The 21,448-nt window shown below is 42.9% G+C and overlaps 1 protein-coding gene across 3 annotated transcripts in view; it reads left to right on the top strand.

Moving 5' to 3' along the window:
• Positions 1-11,092: 11,092 nt before the first annotated feature.
• Positions 11,093-21,448, top strand: part of LOC106610220 (SMAD family member 1) — a 29,612-nt gene continuing 19,256 nt past the window's right edge. For all 3 annotated transcript variants that reach the window (XM_014209431.3, XM_014209430.3, XM_014209429.3), the window contains exon 1: positions 11,093-11,195. The gene's annotated coding sequence lies outside the window, so the exon portion shown is untranslated. The remainder of the gene's footprint in view (positions 11,196-21,448) is intronic.

The following is a 21,448-nucleotide window of genomic DNA, read 5'->3' as shown; positions in this document are numbered from 1 at the left end:
AAATATCCATAGTCCTAATGGACACATGCTTGAATTTGTACACCTTTGATAGGCTTAAAGGGGCAATCTGTAGTGGCTACATCAATTTTTGGATTTGTAAATTAGAATTATATAGCCATTGATTTTTTTTTTAAGAATATCATTTATAAATACCTCATGAGCTTAGAACCCAAAATATTAGCTTGTTTTATTCCAATGTTTATGAACATTGTAAATGTAAACAAACACTGTATATAGCCTCATAACATGGTTAAAACCATTTTTTATATCATGGATGGTCAGTCCTTGCATCCATAGCTCTGTCTATTAATCTGAGAGTGGTTACATTTCTCCAGGCCCATCCCTCAGCCTTTTACCAAAACAGAGGCTGAGTGTCCATTTTATTGTTTCGTCTGTGGATTTGCCCTTTAAACAGCTGCATATTATGAAGATATCAAAGTGTCACCAACAAAAAGGTAAACAATAGGCCTATAGCAAATGCAGCATATGGCATTAATTTTTCACATGTAAATAGCACTTTTCAGTAGTGCTCAAAGCACGCAATTCCATGAGCTCAACAACTCGAATCAATGAGCCAAATCAGTCCTCCTTGACAACAAAATCATAAACAGAGTAGGGTTGGCTAATAAATCCGTAGCTCAGTTAAAACAATTTGTCTAATCTAGACTTCCATATTTCCAAGTCCTATTCTTGAAGATCAAGGGGTATAACATTTATTGGAATGACTGGAATTCTGATAGACTTTGGTTTTTAATGTAAAGATATCATTTAATCATATATGTAGTAGAAAGTGATGGGTTAGAAGAAGTCTACATAACCAACCCATTAAGTAACATTTTACATCCATATATGGCCAGCTATGTAAACGTTAACATTGAACGACATCAACTGCAGGATAAATCAATTGGTAACATACATTTTTGTCGTCTTCTAATGCTTCTTAAAGGGAAAGTAAACTGCAAGTAACAGAATGTAATCAGATTATGTTACTGAGTTTGGGTAATCCAAAATTACGTTACTGATTACGATTTGATTACAACTAGTAACTAACGGATTACATTTAGAAAGTAACCTACCCAACCCTGGACATGTATGATATACGTTTTCATGATCAGAAAGTTGTATTTCTATTAACTTCCAGCATAGCTAGAACATCGCTCAGAGATGCACAAAAACAATATAACAATCAAAATGGGTGAATCTTTCATTTTAAAGGTGCAAATGACAGAATATCCAAACTAGAATTCTATATTGTACTGTTTAAAAGTCAACCATGCAATTAACCACTAGATGGGGATAAAGAGCCACTAACTCTAAGAAATAGAGTTTTGCGTTGATGTTCATTATGTTCATTATGTTCAACGTTAATAATGATGGCTGTCACAGCAGAGTGAGGACTAGGGGATTCCTCCCTTTGAATAGGAGAAAAACATTTGGAAACTCTGAGCTTGGTACGTGACAAGGTGACACTGGCTACGTCTGAATTGTTTGGCTTTTTTTCTCAATTCTTTTCTATTTCTTTTGTTCTCTCAGCATGGTTGGGAAGGGCCCGTCAGTCAACATTTCACTGTTAGCCTACACCTGTTGTTTACAAAGCATGTGACAAATACAATTTGATTTGATTTGAAATGGAAATATTGGTGAGATTGTGGAGAGATCAGTTGATTGGCCCTCCGGCCCCTGGTATAAAGTAATACGCTATGCAGGGAATAGGGTGGGATTTCAGATGCAGGCACTGTCATTTTCCAGAAGGTGACCCCCTCCATGTCACTGTCCTATGGGGACTAACCAACCGATCTCTCAGCCATCCTCTCCAGCCTACTCAGAGGACTCATAAAGTATAGTATATAGTAGACGAGAGGTTATTGGAGATCTGTAGACAGCAGACCTGGGTTCAAATATTATTTGAAATCTTTCAAATACTTAACTGTTGATTTGGCCTGCCTGTGGTTCTAGATGGACTGGGTTTACAGCTGTGCGACTATTCTACTGGTTCCATTGCGCCAGGCAAGCTCAATAACGCTCAAATAAAGAATTTGAAGTTATTTCAAATAGTATTTGAACCCAGGTCTGACTGTCACTGTGCTGTCCTGAGAGGGTTGCTGTGGTAATTGGCCATGATCGATGGGACGGGTCTCCCCCTTAGGCCTAGGCTGCACACTGAAGGAGGTGGGAGAGAGAGAGGGGGGGTGGAGATACTAGAGGAGAGAGATGGGGAGAAGATATATGAGGGGGGAGATACTAGAGGAGAGAGAAGGTGGGAGAGAGGGGAAACATACTAGAGGAGAGAGGGGGAAGATAGAGGAGGGAAGATATTAGAGGGAGAGAGAGGGGGAGGGGGAAGATAGAGGAGGGAAGATATTAGAGGGAGAGAGAGAGAGGGGAAGATAGAGGAGGGAATATATTAGAGGAAGAGAGAAAGGGGAAGATAGAGGAGGGAAGATATTAGAGGGAGAGAGAGGGGGAGGGGGAAGATAGAGGAGGGAAGATATTAGAGGGAGAGAGAGGGGGGAAGATAGAGGAGGGGAGATATTAGAGGGAGAGAGAGGGGAAGATAGAGGGAAGATATTAGAGAGAGAGAGAGAGAGGGGAAGATAGAGGAGGGAAGATATTAGAGGGAGAGAGAGGGGGAGGGGGAAGATGGAGGAAGAGTGAGAGAGAGGGGAAGATATTAGAGAGAGAAAGGGGGGAAGATAGAGGAGGGAAGATGTTAGAGGGAGAGAGAGGGGAAGATAGAGGGAAGATATTAGAGAGAGAGAGAGAGAGGGGAAGATAGAGGAGGGAAGATATTAGAGGGGGGGAGGGGGAAGATAGATGAGGGAAAATAGAGGGAGAGAGAGAGGGGAAGATAGAGGAGGGAAGATATTAGAGGGAGAGAGAGGGGGAGGGGGAAGATGGAGGAAGAGTGAGAGAGGGGAAGATATTAGAGAGAGAAAGGGGGGAAGATACTAGAGAGAGTGGGAGATAGGGGGAGATACTACAGGAGGGAGAGAGGGGGTGAATAACTAGACTATTGGAGGGGGTAGCGAGGGTGGAAAGAGTGGTGGTCTGTCTGCCCTGGAGGGAGTAAAATGATGCAACAACCCGTAATCAAGAACGATTGGATTGGAGCAGTTAACTGAGCTTGTAACCCCACTACCGCCTCCCTCCTAAAGTCCCTCCACCTGCCTCCCTCGGGTGCAGGGCAGTGAGGACACAGCTACATGCAGCCCAGGGGGGCTAAGGTATGGCGCTACAGAGATCAATCCACCACTGGTCTGGAGGTGGGTGGCATGACATCATCATTCAGTCTGGGTAGGTGGGTGCAGCTCGCTTCTCTCTCTCTCCCCTAAAGGTCAACAAAGCAAGGGAGGGATGTCCCCAAGCTTCTGCTTCTTTAACAAGTGTTCAATTCAACAGCCCTGCTACACCCACACATACTGACATTTTAACAGGCATTTCATGACGGATGAAACGTTATAATGTTCATTGAACCATTTGGTTGTATGCCTCTTAATTGCGTGCCGCGTCTCAAAGTTCTGGAGATCAGCGGCCCTTTTATTTGTTTGTCTTACCAGACCTGCTTTGAGATGGTGCTGTTATCACCTGATATTCTGTTCGACTGGACAGGGTGTCCTTACTCCAAGACCGTCATGTTGTAACAATAATACATTTTTCCTTCATTGAGCTAAATCTGTATCACGATCCATTTTAATGAGTAACTTATATCTAATGAGGACCACAGCTGCCCCGCTCCTTGTGATACTCTGTACTCTTTGACGGTCGACCCCAAACGTACCCTAATGATCTAATTCCAACCACTGCCGGAGTGATTCTTACGTTTATTTATCTTAATCAGTCATCACCGCTTTGTTTGGGAACTGTGATCTATTTTTGCCCGCTGCTGTTACAGTACGTTCTGGTGTTTGGAGGCCAATCCAGGAAAAGAGGTGACGTCATGATGCTATCGCTTACAATGCTCTCCCTCAACTCCCAGATGTACTCACGTGTGTGTGTGTGTGTGTGTGTGTGTGTGTGTGTGTGTGTGTGTGTGTGTGTGGTGTGTGGGCGTGTCTCGTGAGAGATGACCTCATCACTGCACTCCATTAAAACAACATCTAAGTAATCTAGCAGTTTTAGCTCGGGTTTTTGCCTCATTGTGACCCCGACTACAACAGCAGATCCATATTTAGTATGACATACACTACTGTACTATATCAGTGTTGTGTTCTGTGTTTATATCAGAGATAGAATGGTGCTGGATGTACAGTATGAGATGATTTGCTTTAGGGTGTTCTGTCATCACCAGGCTATAATTACGTCATCCATTTTCTCCACTTCCTCTATTAAAGATCCATTAACTGGTTGAGGAGAACCTTGCGCGGTACATCTTGTCACCCCTGACATCACCTCACAAGAATATTGTGTTGAACCCTCCGTAAATGAAATCCATTATCTCATTCCCCTTAATGGAGTTTCTGAATGAGCGTTGTGTGCTACCGCGTTGTGTCCTCTTCGAAGGCCTTGAAGGATGTTCTGTGGTCTTCTAATCACATCCGTAACACCAAACCTGGATGTGTCATGAGATGTATGCCTGAAAGTGAAGGTCTATCTGAGAATTCACCGGCATGTGTCTAATAAAATACAACAACATCTCACAGTTAGGAGAGGTCCAGTGTGTCACCAACCCTTCCCTGTTGTAGCCTACTAACCCATGGCTTCAGGGTGGATCCTTCCCTTCTCTGTTGTAGCCCACTAACCCATGGCTTCAGGGTGGATCCTTCCCTTCTCTGTTGTAGCCTACTAACCCATGGCTTCAGGGTGGATCCTTCCCTTCCCTGTTGTAGCCCACTAACCCATGGCTTCAGGGTGGATCCTTCCCTTCTCTGTTGTAGCCCACTAACCCATGGCTTCAGGGTGGATCCTTCCCTTCTCTGTTGTAGCCTACCAACCCATGGCTACAGGGTGGATCCTTGACTGACAGCTGTGAGCTGCTGTCTGATGCTGACTATTCCATTCATCCACCAAGTGACCGTGGCAGCTGACGCTTCTCCCCAAAAGTGTCCCCCCCCCCCACCCACCCACCAAACCCTGGGGACAGGGGCAGCCTAGACCACCCTCCATGGTGCCCTGCCTTGGGGACCTCTTCTGGGGGGTAGTTGGGTGGGGGTGGGGGGCAGGCGACCAGCCCCAACTGCGATTTTTAGACACGGCCGACAGTCTGCCATCTCAGTTTACATACGGCGGGTTCACAAATAGCACATTGTCCTCAGAGACAAACGGCAATCACCAGCAGACCTGTGATCAGATCAGAGGGGTGAGGAGAGAGGAGTGGCGTGTGTGTGTCCTTACACACTGGGGTTTGAGTCATACTGGAGAAGTGACATAGTAGGGTACTACTGATGCATTCTGTTGTTGCATACCGTGTGTGTGCACGTGTTAGTGCATGGGTGTGTGTGTCTGCCTTGTTATTTTGCAATTTAGAGAGTCATGATGACAATAGCCAATGATAGACACACAGCAATATGCTTGTTGTGGTCACTGACATGAGTGAGTGACACCTGAATGTTACAGTGCGCTACTGAGGAAGGCTTAGGGCATTGTGCTGTGCAGTGACTGGATGGAGAGAGTAATCCCTCAGCCCGTAGAGAGACAGTTTTAATATTATCACTCCCAACATTATTTCTAGAAGGACTAGTGGAAAGCCGCGTCAAGAGAGGCGCCCGTTTGAAATGCGAGCTGGCTGATACACTGCCTGCCAGAATGCCTGTCGTTACCGAAAAACCTACCAGGCCTGCCAAAGTCCTCCGGTGGGGGGGGGGGGGGGGGGGGACACAGCAATGTCCCCACTCGCACCGCCCGCCCGGTCTCTCTCACTCTCATCTAAACACGTCTGTCATCGTTCGTCGTAGAGCATTCCGATGCCCGTGCCAATTCATGGACGTCTATGGAACGCTGTGCTGCAATCCAACCTTCCAGTTATGCTCTTCCTCATGCCGTCTAGCCTAGAGACAGGCTGAGTTCCAATGCTTTTAAATGGGCCAATGGCACGCTGTCCTCATGACCTCTGATCTCAAACAACTAAGTGAAATCAAAGTGGCTGGCCATGCGCCCACAACATTAAGCGTATGATATTAAATGCCCACAGTCACTAACCATTGGTTCCACCTCTTATTGGTTCCCACCTATCGCGTCTAATTTTAGTCATTTTATATCAGTGGTCACCAAGGAGTGGACGGACAGGTTTAAGATGAAAACAGGTGTACCAGGATCATAAGTCTCACTATACCAGTGATGTCAATGACTCACACTACTAACCGTTGGTTCCCACCTTTGGTTACCCACCTATCGTCTTATTTTAGATCAGTGGTCACTAAGGAGTGGACAGAAAGGTTTAAGATTGAGTCGGGTGTAGAAGGTTATCTTAGGTCTGGGTCAGATATACACTGAACCCTTTTTATTTTGGTTAGGGTTGGTCTCGTGAAGAGCTGATCCTGGATCTGTGCTTAGAATGCAACGCCTTCCATTATTCAGTACACAGGCAGTGTGTGTTTGTGTGTGTGTGTGTGTGTGTGTGTGTGTGTGTGTGTGTGGGTGTGTGTGTGTGTGTGTGCGTGCATGCCTGTGTTTGTGTGGTAAAGAGAGAAGGGAAGGTGACGACCTCTCCAATAGATCTTTTCTCTTCTCCGTCACTCCGAGGTATCCAGCTGTGTGATGACCTAACAATAGGACCTGTCATAAAACATCTCAGGGAAGAAAAAGACACACACACACACACACACACACACACACATCACTAGAAAGAATGGTGGTGAGACAGCGTATGGAAGATAAGCGGGTTGACTCTATTTCCCAGTTCTTCCCATAGTCCTGCTTTCATGAACTCTCTAATGACTTTTACGATGATATTACAGTTCAGATGCATTTTCCTTTTCTTGTGTCAACAGCTATCTGAAGAACAATATGATAAGGTATCCATTGACTACATCAGTAGACAAATTAGTTTAATCAAAATTTGGATGAGTCAAACATTCCATGAAAGGCCAGTGTCATACCGACCGTGATCCGCCATAATCTAGGAGTCATTCTATTCCACACCGATCTCAACAAACCATTTCTGTATGGACCTTGCTTTGTGCACAGGGGCATTGTCATGCTGAAACAGGGCCTTCTTCAAACTGTTGCCACAAAGTTGGAAGCACAGAATTGTCTAGAATGTCATTGTATGCTGTAGCGTTAAGATTTCCCTTCACTGGAACTAAGGGGCCTAGCCCGAACCATGAAAAACAGCCCCATACCATTATTCCTCCTCCACCAAACTTTACAGTTGGCACTATGCATTGGGGCAGGTAGCGTTCTCCTGGCATCTGCCAAACCCAGATTCGTCCGTCGGCCTGCCAGATGGTGAAGCGTGATTCATCACTCCAGAGAACACGTTTCCACTGCTCCAGAGTCCAATGGCGGCGAGCTTACCACTCCAGCTGACTCATTGCGTGTGGGGATCTTGTGTGTGGCTGCTCGGCCTTGGAAACCCATTTCATGAAGCTCCTGATGAAACGTTATTGTGCTGAAGTTGCTTCCAGAGGCTGTTTGGAACTCAGTAGTGAGTGTTGCAACTGAGGACAGATGATTTTTATGTGCTACGTGCTTCAGCACTCGGTGGTCTCATTCTGTGAGCTTGTGTGGCCTACCACTTCGTGCTGAGTCTGTGTTGCTCCTAGATGTTTCCACTTCACAATAACAGCACTTAAAGGTTGACCGGGGCAGCTCTAGCAGTGCAGAAATTTGACAAACTGACTTGCTGGACGGGTGGCATCCTATGGCGGTGCCACGTTGACAGTCACTGAGCTCTTCAGTAAGGCCATTCTACTGCCAATGTTTGTCTATGGAGAGTGCATGGCTGTGTGCTTGATTTTATACATCTGTCAGCAACGGGTTTGGCTGAAATAGACAAATCCACTAATTTGAAGGGGTGTCCACATACTTTTGTGTATATAGTGTATATCAGCAAATGCACACATTATTTTGCAATCAAGTAATCAAAATCATTTGTAAAGGTTCTGATTCAAATAGGTTTGATAAATTGATTACAATTATGCTATGCTTACACTGATAGTCTGTCTGGCACAGAACTGTGCATTGTTTTATCTCAGTGTCTATCAGATATGATGGTGCCATAATGCAAATATTTGCCTAAGGGTGGCTGCCAGCTTTGCAAACAAATTCATTTACAGTATTTGGACAGTGAGTTGCAGCCTGTAAAAGTACAGCCAGAACAAGAGAGAGCAAACAGACACTGTTGCTGCTCTAAAACAGCAAAGTAATCAAATTCGCTGACAATTTTATTCTAATTCAGGGCTCCTCCGAGAGTCCTTGTCTTTCCTCCTCAACTACTCCCAACACGCTCGCGCATCGCACTGTTTTCCCAGATTTCACTTCACATTCACGTGCAGCTTGCTCTCGCCTCGCTCAGACATTCTGTCGCCAGCCCCGTGACGTAACCTGCGCTAGTAACTTCCACTTTCAGCGGTTTTCCTCCGCCGCTAGGAGAATCTAGTTCCACCGGCTTGTCTCTTTTTGCTCCCGGCGGCTATTCCCTCCAACTTGCCAAATAGCCACGTCAAACTTGACCGGTAAAAATTCTACACAATTTAACATCATTCATCTCAAAAGGAAGATCTATTTAGCCTATTTCTCATAAATGATGTCAATGCTAATTTTATGATAATTACTTTTGCATAACAGGTTCACTGTCATCATATCATAGGTCTCTTATATTCTATTCTATTCTGTTCAGTTCTATTCCAGTATGTTATATTCTATTGTAGTCTATCATGTCATATTCTAGTGTATTCTATTCTTTTTTGCTTCATTTTCTTACAGGCTTCTAGATGGAGGCTAGGCTATGGTGAGCTATCCCACAATTGTAAACGTTCAGTAATTATTATTAGCCTATTTATCAATTCAGTCAATACATATAAAATGGGTTCATGTCTGCAGTCTAGTATCATCTCTCTCACACAAATCTGAGAGAGGAAATTAAACTTAATGTTCCTGTCGTCCAGCCTGCCTGCTGCCTGCCTGATACCCTAACGTCTATTTTCATGCATTAGCATGCAGTATTAATGAGATGGTTTGGTGAATCGTTGCAGCTTCGTTCTCTCTGACAGTGCAACTATCAAAATGAGGGTTGATACAAACTAAGCCGTCTTTCCCAACATTTAACACAGGCCCATTGTTGTTAAGTTGTAACACAGCTGTCATTCTCCACTTTACTTTAAAACACTGTCATTAGGCCTAGGCCCAAAAGCAAGGTGTTCATTTGAGATGGTAGCCTATATGAGGACATGACAGAACATGCTCTTTGTGTTGACACTTGCCTTAGACACTTTAGTTCTCCCGACTACATAAATAGTGCTTATCGCGCCACAATCAAAGAAGGGGAACTAAGAACAAGCTTAGCACAGATCAGTTCAAGAGTTCAGATCAGTTCCATCAGATAACCACACCAGTGTTATCGCTCTCTCTCACTCATATTTGCCTAGAGATTACTGATCCAGTTCTGAGACAGAAGGTGTATTTTTAACTTGCGGTGATAATAGGTTTATATTAGGTCTACAGTAAATTGGCATAACCTGGTTATTGAATATATACTGAACAAAAATATAAACGCACCATGTAAAGTGCTGATCCCATGTTTCATGAGCTGAAATAAAAGATCCCAGAAATGTTCCATAAACACAAAAAGCTGATTTCGCTCAAATGTTGTGCACAAATTTGTTTACATCCCTGTTCGGGAGCATTTCTCATTTGCCAAGATAATTCATCCACCTGGCAGGTGTGGCATATGAATAAGTTGATTAAACAGCATGATCATTACACAGGTGCAGCTTGTGCTGGGGAAAATAAAAGGCCACTAAAATGTGCAGTTTTGTCACACAACACAATGCCACAGATGTCTCAAGTTTTGAGGGAGTGTGAAATTGGCATGCTGACTGCAGGAATGTCCACCAGAGCTGTTGGCAGAAAATTAAATGTTAATTTCTCTACCATAAGTCACCTCCAACGTCGTTTTAGAGAATTTGGCAGTACGTCCAACCGGCCTCACAACCTCAGACCACGTGTAACCACGCCAGCCCAGGACCTCCACATCCGGCTTCATCACCTGAGGGATCGTCTGACACCATATATATTTCTGTCTATAATAAAGCCCCTTTGTGGGGAAAAACTAATTCTGATTGCCCTGGCCTGGCTCCCAAGTGGGTGGGCCTATGCCCTCCCAGGCCCACCCATGGCTGCGCCCTGCCCAGTCATGTAAAGCCCATAGATTAGGGCCTAATTCATTTATTTCAATTGACTGATATCCTTATATGAACTGTAACTCAGTAAAATCTTTGAAATTGTTGCATGTTGTGTTTAAATTTTTGTTTAGTATAATATAATAATGTATATGTATACATGCTTGACTGTAAGTAACTTTGAATAAAAGCGTCTGCTAAATGGCATATACTATTATATAGTATTACAGCAGAATAACCTACGTTTTTATGTCGGTTATATGCATTAATTTATCATTTATTCCATGCATTCCTTCGACAAGAAATGATCACAATCTGTATTTACAGTGTGTGAATGTGTGGCCATTTTGTTGAATTAGCAATACATCAATGGCAATAAATGTATCTTTAGAAAAAATACAACTGTTCATCAAAAACAGCTGTGCCAATCAATCTGCAAGAATGTTCTGCTATCTAATCACAATGAATCAAACCCTCAAAAATGTTCACAGCTTCGTAAAATAAATATGATAACTGTACTTCTTTTCTCATTCATGCAATTTGCACATAAAAGATGCAGCACATCTTATATAGGATTCAGATGAGTATATAGTCCTCTACAGGCAATCAATTTGGCGCTCCACTTGAGTCTCCACTGCCAAAATAGCAAAAGAGCTAGCCCTCTTTTAAAAAACTCCACGAAAGAATACATTGTTTTATAGTTACATAATCCATTCCACAGTGCATGAAAATGTTAGATGTATAAAAGTAGGTCTTGTTATTCACGGACCGCCCCAAACTGTGTCCCGCGGCATGATACTGGCGCTCCGCGGAGGGTGCGCCGGCCCTGCGACTCCCTGACGCCAACGCGAGTAGACCGAAGACAGGCAGCTGTATAGTATGGACGCGTTGAGAGCGAGCTTGATAGCTGTTTATAAGGTACTGTAAACTTTATTTTTCACCCGTCAAAAAATAAACAACCTTGGGGGAAGGTGTATGTTCGGTTGACTAGATCTATTGCTTGTAAGAAAATAGTATTTGCAACTTTTTAAAAGGGATAGAGACAGTGAAAGTGTATTTTGAGGCTTCAAACTTTTCTGTCTATCATATTTGGCAACAGAGATTGATGGGCAATTAACGTTAGTAGAATGTGGGATTCATTTCATATTTGTAACATTGTATTTTCGTGTATTCTACAGTTGGAACACGTACTTTTGAACAATATTAATAGTGTGCACAATGTGTGTATTTCAATGTGTCAGTCTGCTTTGATGGTTAACCTTTGTGATGCATTGTGTTGGTAGGATGTTTGATATCAGTCTGTCCATCTGTATTTGTTGTGATTAAATCTAATAAACTACTGATGCAGGCCTCTTGTACTCAGAAATAGTATCAACATTAGATTTGTGACACACATGTTTACTTTCCATCTGTAAATGTCATGCAGATTATTTGATTTATCTTCATGCATCATGCATGTAGCAGCAAAACCAAGATTTGCGATATTTAATTGGATATTAACAGTGATCTTCATCTCAACGTCAGTGTCCATTTGGAGGGAAGCTGTGTCTCATTGCTAAATGACTTGCTTTAAATAATCAACATAGGCTATCTATCTTTTCCATCGTGTGTTTTGCGCGCGCGTGCACATGCATGTGTGCGTGTGCGCGCGTGCATTATGTGCACGTGTTTGTGTGTGTGTGTGTGTGTGTGTGTGTGTGTGTGTGTGTGTGTGTTCGTTCCATGGCTCATGGATGCAGAGCGAGCCTGTGTGTCTGTGAGACCCTGAGCAGCAGGGCCAGATCTCCTGACATCATTGAAGATGACATATCAGATTACTCAAAGGACTGGAATTTGTCCTTGTCCATGATTTAGTACAATTGTTGAATCCTGCTGCATTCTTGTCAAATTCAGGTTTGTGTTTTATTATAAATGAACAATTTGTTTCTGTTTTGTTTTTTTGCGGGGCACACTGTAGACTGACAGTTTGGCTTTATTCAAACTTTTAAATATATATAAGGATTGTGATGCAATGCCTGTGTTACATAGTTCTAAAGATGTGATGTTTCTGGAATGGTCTGATAACAGATAGATGTTGGGTTCGCTAAAGACAGGATAATAGAAGGAGTGAAAGGGACATGTCTACTGGATCTCTAAATCCTAGTGTTGATAGTGATATTGATAATTCATATGCAATATTATCTCAGAGAATTAGGTATTTTTCTGTGTAGTTAACACTGTAGAAATGAGTCCAGTCTTAACTTAGACATTTAACCTAGATCTTACAGAGGGAATGGCACATTTCTCAGTTCCTCTTCTGTTCATCTATAGGTGGACATCTCCTGTATTCAGTCTGGTACAGCACATGGTGGACTTGGAGAGACATTTCCCCCTTATAGGAATAAACAAGTTAACCACATTCCAGTCTCCAGCCATAACATAATTCTCAGTTCAGACAGAGGCCTCAGAATAGCCCCTCTCTATATGTCCGACCCATCCCATCCCAGACCCCTCATGATGGCCTGAGGTGTCCTCCCGACCATCCCAACCACCACAAACAACACTTACCCCAAATGCCTTGGATGGTTGGGATAGCTGATTGAAAGCCCATGTGTTGGTTACAGTGGGTGAGTTATGTCTGTGGCTAACGTGAGGTGTGGTGGATGTGTGCGTGTATGATAACTGACCCTAGATTTGTGTAGACCTCCTGGGTCAATGCTGTGTCTAGTCACCAAGGGCAACACCTCTCCGTCTTCCTGTCTGTCTGTCTGGTTATTTCTGTCTACTGTAGAGACTGGGGAGGTATGGTTGTTTGGGTGTTGTGGTGTCGTGGTGTTGTGGGTAGGCCTAGTTCGTGAGGGCTTGCTTGCCGAAACACGTTCTCTCGGCTGCTTTTTGGAGATCATTCATCGATACTCATTGAATTTTGATATCCAGTTTTGGCACTTGATGATTGTTATCTGTGTATTAATGAACACATAATACATGGAATAGATACACCTCCTCCATGGCGATGGCTCAGGCCACACAGAGTGAGAGGGAGACAGCACAACGAGGCCATACAGTCACTATTTGTGTTGGGCTGCTGAGCTGACAGTTAGAGGGAACACTCTTGTGTGAAGTGGAAGGTTTACGCCGAGAGGCTAGACAGTGTGTGTATTAACGAGAATTTGCATCCCCCTTCGCTCTCCTCCCACGTTCCTCTCTCTCGCTCTCCTCACTCTTTCCCCCTCTCTCTTTCCCTCTCTCTCTCCCTCTTTCCTCTCTCGGTCTCTCTGTTCACTCTTTTTCTTTCTCTCAGACACACTTGCACATGCACGTACACACGAGCGTACACACGAGCGTACACACGAGCGCACGCACGCATGCACACACACCCTCCTCTCCCATCCCTCTCTCCTCTATTCATTATCTCTCTCCATCTCTTTATCCCTCTCTCCTCTCCTCTTTACCTCTCTTCATCCCTCTCTCCTCTCCTCTTTATCTCTCTGCATCTCTTTATTCCTCTCTCCATCCACTCCTCCCTTCATAGCCAGCGACTCAATTGAGTGGGGGCTAATGGAAGCCCCGTCCAGGCCCTGCTGATAAATAATGTAACTTCTTTATAATGCCCTGTCTCTGGGGAGAGAGCAGAGAGCATCATTACTGGCTCCTCATCCTACAGCCCCGGCCCCTAAATTGATTAACAGCACTGACTGAAGCAGCTAGCACAAAATGATCAATGGGGTTGGTAGGGATTGGTGGCTAGCAGCTAGCCGCGTCCCACCTACGTAACAGCCACTTGCAGCCTGTGGCGCGATTTTCAAAACCTTAAAAATCCTATTACTTCAATTTCTCAAACATATGACTATTTTACAGCTATTTAAAGACAAGACTCGTTAATCTAACCACACTGTCCGATTTCAAAAAGGCTTTACAACGAAAGCAAAACATTAGATTATGTCAGCAGAGTACCAAGCCAGAAATAATCAGACACCCATTTTTCAAGCCAGCATATAATGTCACCAAAACCCAGAAGACAGCTAAATGCAGCACTCACCTTTGATGATCTTCATCAGATGACAACCCTAGGACATTATGTTATACAATACATGCATGTTTTGTTCAATCAAGTTCATATTTATATCAAAAACCAGCTTTTTACATTAGCATGTGACGTTCAGAACTAGCATACCCCCCGCAAACTTCCGGGGAATTCGCTAACATTTTACTAAATTACTCACGATAGACGTTCACAAAAAGCATAACAATTATTTAAAGAATTATAGATACAGACCTCCTCTATGCACTCGATATGTCCGATTTTAAAATAGCTTTTTGGTGAAAGCACATTTTGCAATATTCTAAGTACATAGCCCAGGCATCACGGGCTCGCTATTTAGACACCCGGCAAGTTTAGCACTCACCATAATCATATTTACTATTATAAAAGTTTGATTACCTTTTGTTGTCTTCGTCAGAATGCACACCCAGGACTGCTACTTCAATAACAAATGTTGGTTTGGTCCAAAATAATCCATCGTTATATCCGAATAGCGGCGTTTTGTTCGTGCGTTCCAGACACTATCCGAAATGGTAAAGAAGTGTCGTGCGCATGGCGTAATTCGTGACAATAAAATTCTAAATATTCCATTACCGTACTTCGAAGCATGTCAACCGCTGTTTAAAATCAATTTTTACGCCATTTTTCTCGTAGAAAAGCGATAATATTCCGACAGGGAATCTCCTTTTCGGCAAACAGAGGAAAAAATCTCAAAGGCGGGGGCGGTCGGGTCACGCGCATAAGCCCAGAGTCCCTTGATCGGCCACTTGAGAAAGGCGATAATGTGTTTCAGCCTGGGGCTGGAATGACGACATTCTGTTTTTTCCCGGGCTCTGAGCGCCTATGGACGACGTGGGAAGTGTCACGTTAGAGCAGAGATCCTTAGTAAAAGATAGAGATGGAAAAGAAGTTCAAGAAATGGTCAGACAGGCCACTTCCTGTAAAGGAATCTCTCAGGTTTTGACCTGCCATTTGAGTTCTGTTATACTCACAGACACCATTCAAACAGTTTTAGAAACTTTAGGGTGTTTTCTATCCATATGTAATAAGTATATGCATATTCTAGTTACTGGGTAGGAGTGGTAACCAGATTAAATCGGGTATGTTTTTTATCCAGCCGTGTCAATACTGCCCCCTAGCCCTAACAGGCTAGCGCAGGCTTGGAACGGCAGAGGTCAGGCTACCAGGCCTTGTCAATGACATGTGATCATGGGCTAACCTATTAGATCCCTCTGACTCCCATTAATTCTGCCTGGCTATGCTAACTACTCACCAACGGGTTAGCGTTAGCGGCAGTTAGCGCACTAACCCAATACAGGCTGAATGAATGGCAGGCAAGGAAGGGAGATTAGATAGATAGCTCTGCCTGGGCACTTTTATGGAGCTCTTGTGTAAACGGCGGCGTGTGTTTCAGCTTAAATGGGCAGAGGGCGGATAAGAGTGGGACCTGTCCGCTACAGATATTTGTGTGATGCTTCATTGGGCCCTACTTGTGTAAGGGAGAGGCGTAACTCTGCATCCCAAATGGCATCCTATTCTCTATATATTACACAACCTATAGGGCCCATAGCACTATGTGCACTGTGTAGGGAATAGGGTGCCATTTGGGACACACCTTAAGTATGTGTTGGGTAAGAGAGGTTAGAGAAGGGGACGGCAGGGCTGGAAGATGTTTGGGAGGTTAATGTGATTTAGGGAAGAAAGAGAAGTGTAGGTCAGGCTTACCTTTAGGAGGGGGATCGGATATCAGATTATCACAGATCTACGGCATCGCAATGACTTGTAGTAACCATTTATCAGATAATCTGGGATCTGGCTTGGTAGTTATTGTGTCTGATGACTAATAAGGTGATACTGAAACCTTACCCATCACATTACTTTTGGTTTCTCATTTACATTTTTACCACTCCTGCTCTCAGAACATTCTGTATAAAGCTAATGTAAGTTTATCAGAGTAGCCCAAACCCTCCCCCATTCTATACAGTCCAGAGTAGGGCACAACACCGGCCCCATTCTATACAGTCCAGAGTAGGGCACAACACCGGCCCCATTCTATACAGTCCAGAGTAGGGCACAACACCGGCCCCATTCTATACAGTCCAGAGTAGGGCACAACACCGGCCCCATTCTATACAGTCCAGAGTAGGGCACAACACCGGCCCCATTCTATTTTGACTGGTCCACAGACAACCCCATATGTGCATTGTCTGTTTCAAGCGTGAATACAATCCCATTTGACCTTTTTCATACAGTAACGCTGGTCAAACTCTGATCATATTTCGGTCATACATTATAGATCCTCCTCATGTTGGAGATTAGTAGATTCTAATGATGGCAATTGACAGAAGAAACGTCCTGTTTTTTTGGGACTGAAATAGCTAAATAAAACGTACCGTTTTTAACTGTGAGCGAAAGTCACACCTATTCCCTTCAGATCCTCAGGTTTGGAAATACCCAAGTAAGGTCTGGACTGGAGAAATCCAGAAGATCTAATCCAAGTGTATGATGTTGTTGACAGTAGGTGATTGTGTAGAGAGGCCTGTCTGTCCAGATGTTCCTGTTACAGTCTATCACTCTCTACTTTCCTGGAATCCTCCATCTGAATTGGATTACGAGTAGTTTTTTTGCATCTGGTCTGGAGCATGTGGTGTGATGGGGCTGTCGACTGACTGACTGACTGTCTGAGTGACTGACTGACTGTCTGACTATCTGACTGTCTGACTGACTGTCTGAGTGACTGACTGTCTGACTGAGTGACTGACTGTCTGACTGAGTGACTGACTGACTGAGTGACTGACTGACTGACTGTCTGAGTGACTGACTGACTGACTGTCTGACTATCTGACTGACTGTCTGACTATCTGACTGACTATCTGACCAACTGTCTGACTAACTGACTGTCTGAGTGACTGTCTGAGTGACTGTCTGTTTGACTGTCTGACTGTCTGACTGACCCATCAAAGCAGAGTTGTGTTTGAGATTGACAGACAAGAGCTGTCTTTGGTCTTGAGTTGTGTATCATTGCTTTTTAATTTTCTCTCCTTCTCCATTCATGGAAGGGAATCTCATCCCAGAATGTCGGGAAAACCTGTAAGAGAGAGAATGGTTTATTTCAAATTCAATAAGGCGACATAGTGTCAATGGCAGCTAATGCTGAATTATTTGACACAATTTACAAAAGTCATAAATACACAATAAAATCTAAAACTTAAAAATACATATTTCGTCCCACCTACGTAACAGCCAGTGGAATCCTGTGGCGCGTTATTCAAATACCTTAGAAATGCTATTACTTCAATTTCTCAAACATATGACTATTTTACACCATTTTAAAGACAAGACTCTCATTAATCTAACCACACTGTCCGATTTCAATGTTATACAATACATGCATGTTTTGTTCAATCAAGTTCATATTTATATCAAAAACCAGCTTTTTACATTAGCATGTGACGTTCAGAACTAGCATACCCCCGCAAACTTCCGGTGAATTTACTAAACATTTACTAAATTACTCACGATAAACGTTCACAAAAAGCATAACAATTATTTTAAGAATTATAGATACAGAACTCCTCTATGCACTCGATATGTCCGATTTTAAAATAGCTTTTCGGTGAAAGCACATTTTGCAATATTCTAAGTAGATAGCCCGGCATCACAGGGCTAGCTATTTAGACACCCAGCAAGTTTAGCACTCACCAAAGTCAGATTTACTATAAGGAAAATGTTATTACCTTTCGTGTTCTTCGTCAGAATGCACTCCCAGGACTTCTACTTTAATAACAAATGTTGGTTTGGTCCCAAATAATCCATAGTTATATCCAAACAGCGGCGTTTTGTTCGTGCGTTCAAGACACTATCCGAAAGGGTAAAGAAGGGTGACGAGCACGACGCATTTCGTGACAAAAAAATTCTAAATATTCCATTACCGTACTTCGAAGCATGTCAACCGCTGTTTAAAATCAATTTTTATGCCATTTTTCTCGTAAAAAAGCGATAATATTCCGACCGGGAATCTGCGTTTAGGTAAAAAGACGAAAGAAAATAAAGCATGGGGTCGACTCGTGCACGCGCCTAAGCCCATTGTCCTCTGATCGGCCACTTGCCAAAAGCGCAAATGTGTTTCAGCCTCGGGCTGCCTCGATATCATTCAGCTTTTTCCCGGGCTCTGAGAGCCTATGGGAGCCGTAGGAAGTGTCACGTTACAGCAAAGATCCTCAGTCTTCAATAAACAGAGACAAGAAGAACAAGAACTTGTCAGAGAGGGCACTTCCTGTAAGGAATCTTCTCAGGTTTTTGCCTGCCATATGAGTTCTGTTATACTCACAGACACCATTCAAACAGTTTTAGAAACTTTAGGGTATTTTCTATCCAAAGCCAATAATTATATGCATATTCTAGTTACTGGGCAGGAGTAGTAACCAGATTAAATCGGGTACGTTTTTTATCCGGCCGTGTCAATACTGCCCCCTACCCCCAACAGGTTAACAAACTATAGTTTTGGCAAGTCGGTTAGGACATCTACTTTGTGCATGACACAAGTCATTTTTCCAACAATTGTTTAGAGATTATTTCACATATAATTCACTGTATCACAATTCCAGTGGGTCAGAAGTTTACATACACTAAGTTGACTGTGCCTTTAAACAGCTTGGAAAATTCCAGAAAATGATGTCATGGTTTTAGAAGCTTCTGATAGGCTTATTTACATCATTTGAGTCAATTGGAAGTGTACCTGTGGATGTATTTCAAGGCCTACCTTCAAACTCAGTGCGTCTTTGCTTGACATCATGGGAAAATCAAAAGAAATCAGCCAAGACCTCAGAAAAGAATTTGTAGACCTCCACTAGTCTGGTTCATCCTTGGGAGAAATTTCCAAATGCCTGAAGGTACCACATTCATCTGTACAAACAATAGTATGCAAGTATAAACACCATGGGACCATGCAGCCGTCATACCGCTCAGGAAGGAGACGCGTTCTGTCTCCTAGAGATGAGCGTACTTTGGTGCGAAAAGTGCAAATCAATCCCAGAACAACAGCAAAGGACCTTGTGAAGATGCTGGAGGAAACAGGTACAAAAGTATCTATATCCACAGTAAAACGAGTTCTATATCGACATAACCTGAAATGGCGTTCAGCAAGGAAGAAGCCACTCCTCCAAAACCGCCATAAAAAAAGCCAGACTACGGTTTGCAACAGCACATGGGAAGAAAGATCGTACTTTTTGGAGAAATGTCCTCTGGTCTGATGAAACAAAAATAGAACGTTTTGCCATAATGACCATCGTTATGTTTGGAGGAAAAAGGGGGATGCTTGCAAGCCAAAGAACACCATCCCAACCGTGAAGCACGGGGGTGGCAGCATCATGTTGTGCGGGTGCTTTGCTGCAGGTGGGACTGGTGCACTTCACAAAATAGATGGCATCATAAGGCAGGAAAATTATGTGGATATATTGAAGCAACATCTCAAGACATCAGTCAGGAAGTTAAAGCTTGGTCGCAAATGGGTCTTCCAAATGGACAATGACCCCAAGCATACTTCCAAAGTTGTGACAAAATGGCTTAACCTCTATGGGCTAGGTGGGACGCTAGCGTGCCACCTGTGGTGCACTCCATCAACAGCAGGTGCATTTCAAGAGCGACAAATTTGAATCCAAATAAATGTCAAAATTCAAATTTTTCAAACATACAACTATTTTACACCCTTTGAAAGATAAACATCTCCTTAATCTAACCACGTTTTACGATTTCAAAAAGGTTTTACGGCGAAAGCATAAATTTAGAGTATGTTAGGACAGTACATTTACAAGAGTTGTGTGTAATGTTTTGTCAAGTCAAAGACAGGGTCACCAAAACCATAAAACCAGCTAAAATGATGCACTAACCTTTTACAATCTCCATCAGATGACACTCCTAGGACATTATGTTAGACAATGCATGCATTTTTAGTTCTATCAAGTTCATATTTATATCCAAAAACAGCGTTTTACTATGGCATTGATGTTGAGGAAATCGTTTCCCTCCAATAACCGGCAGTCAAGTCAGCGTCACAAATTAAATAATTAAAATTAGAAAACATTGGTAAAATATTATATTGTCATTTAAAGAATTATAGATTTACATCTCTTGAACGCAATCAACTTGCCAGATTTAAAAATAACCTTACTGGGAAATCACACTTTGCAATAATCTGAGCACTGCGCCCAGAAAAATACGCGTTGCGATACAGACTAGACGTCATGTTGGGGAGATCTAAAATCGAAAATACTATGTAAATAATCCATTACCTTTGATTCTCTTCATCAGATGTCACTTCCAGGTATCACAGGTCCATAACGAATGTAGTTTTGTTCAAAAAAGCTCATCATTTATGTCCAAAAATCTCCGTCTTGTTAGCACATGATCTAAGCCAGCCGGACTTCTCGTCATGAACGAGGGGAAAAAATATATTTCCGTTCGTTCAAACATGTCAAACGTTGTATAGCATAAATCATTAGGGCCTTTTTTAACCAGAACATGAATAATATTCAAGGTGGACGAATGCATACTCTTTTATAACGTATTGGAACGAGGGTACCCAACATGAACTCGCGCGCCAGGTGTCTAATGGGACATCATCGTTCCATGGCTCTTGTTCGGTCAGATCTCCCTCCAGAAGACTCAAAACACTTTGTAAAGGCTGGTGACATCTAGTGGAAGCAATAGGAAGTGCCAAAATATTCCTCAGCCCCTGTGTTTTTCAATGGGATAGGTTTAAAGTCAATACAACACATCAGGTATCCACTTCCTGTCAGAAAATGTCTCAGGGTTTTGCCTGCCAAATGAGTTCTGTTATACTCACAGACACCATTCAAACAGTTTTAGAAACTTTAGAGTGTTTTCTATCCATATATAATAAGTATATGCATATTCTAGTTACTGGGTAGGATTAGTAACCAGATTAAATCGGGTACATTTTTTTTATCCAGACGTGCAAATGCTGCCCCCTAGCCCTAACAGGTTAAGGACAACAAAATTAAGGTATTGAAGTGGCCATCACAAAGCCCTGACCTCAATCCTATAGAATATTTGTGGGCAGAACTGAAAAAGCGTGTGTGAGCAAGGAGGCCTACAAACCTGACTCAGTTACACCAGCTCTGTCAGGAGG

The sequence above is a fragment of the Salmo salar genome, chromosome 08, assembly GCF_965601325.2.
Source record: "Salmo salar chromosome 08, fSalSal1, whole genome shotgun sequence".
Lineage (NCBI taxonomy): Eukaryota > Metazoa > Chordata > Actinopteri > Salmoniformes > Salmonidae > Salmo > Salmo salar.
This window is presented reverse-complemented; position numbering and strand designations above follow the sequence as displayed.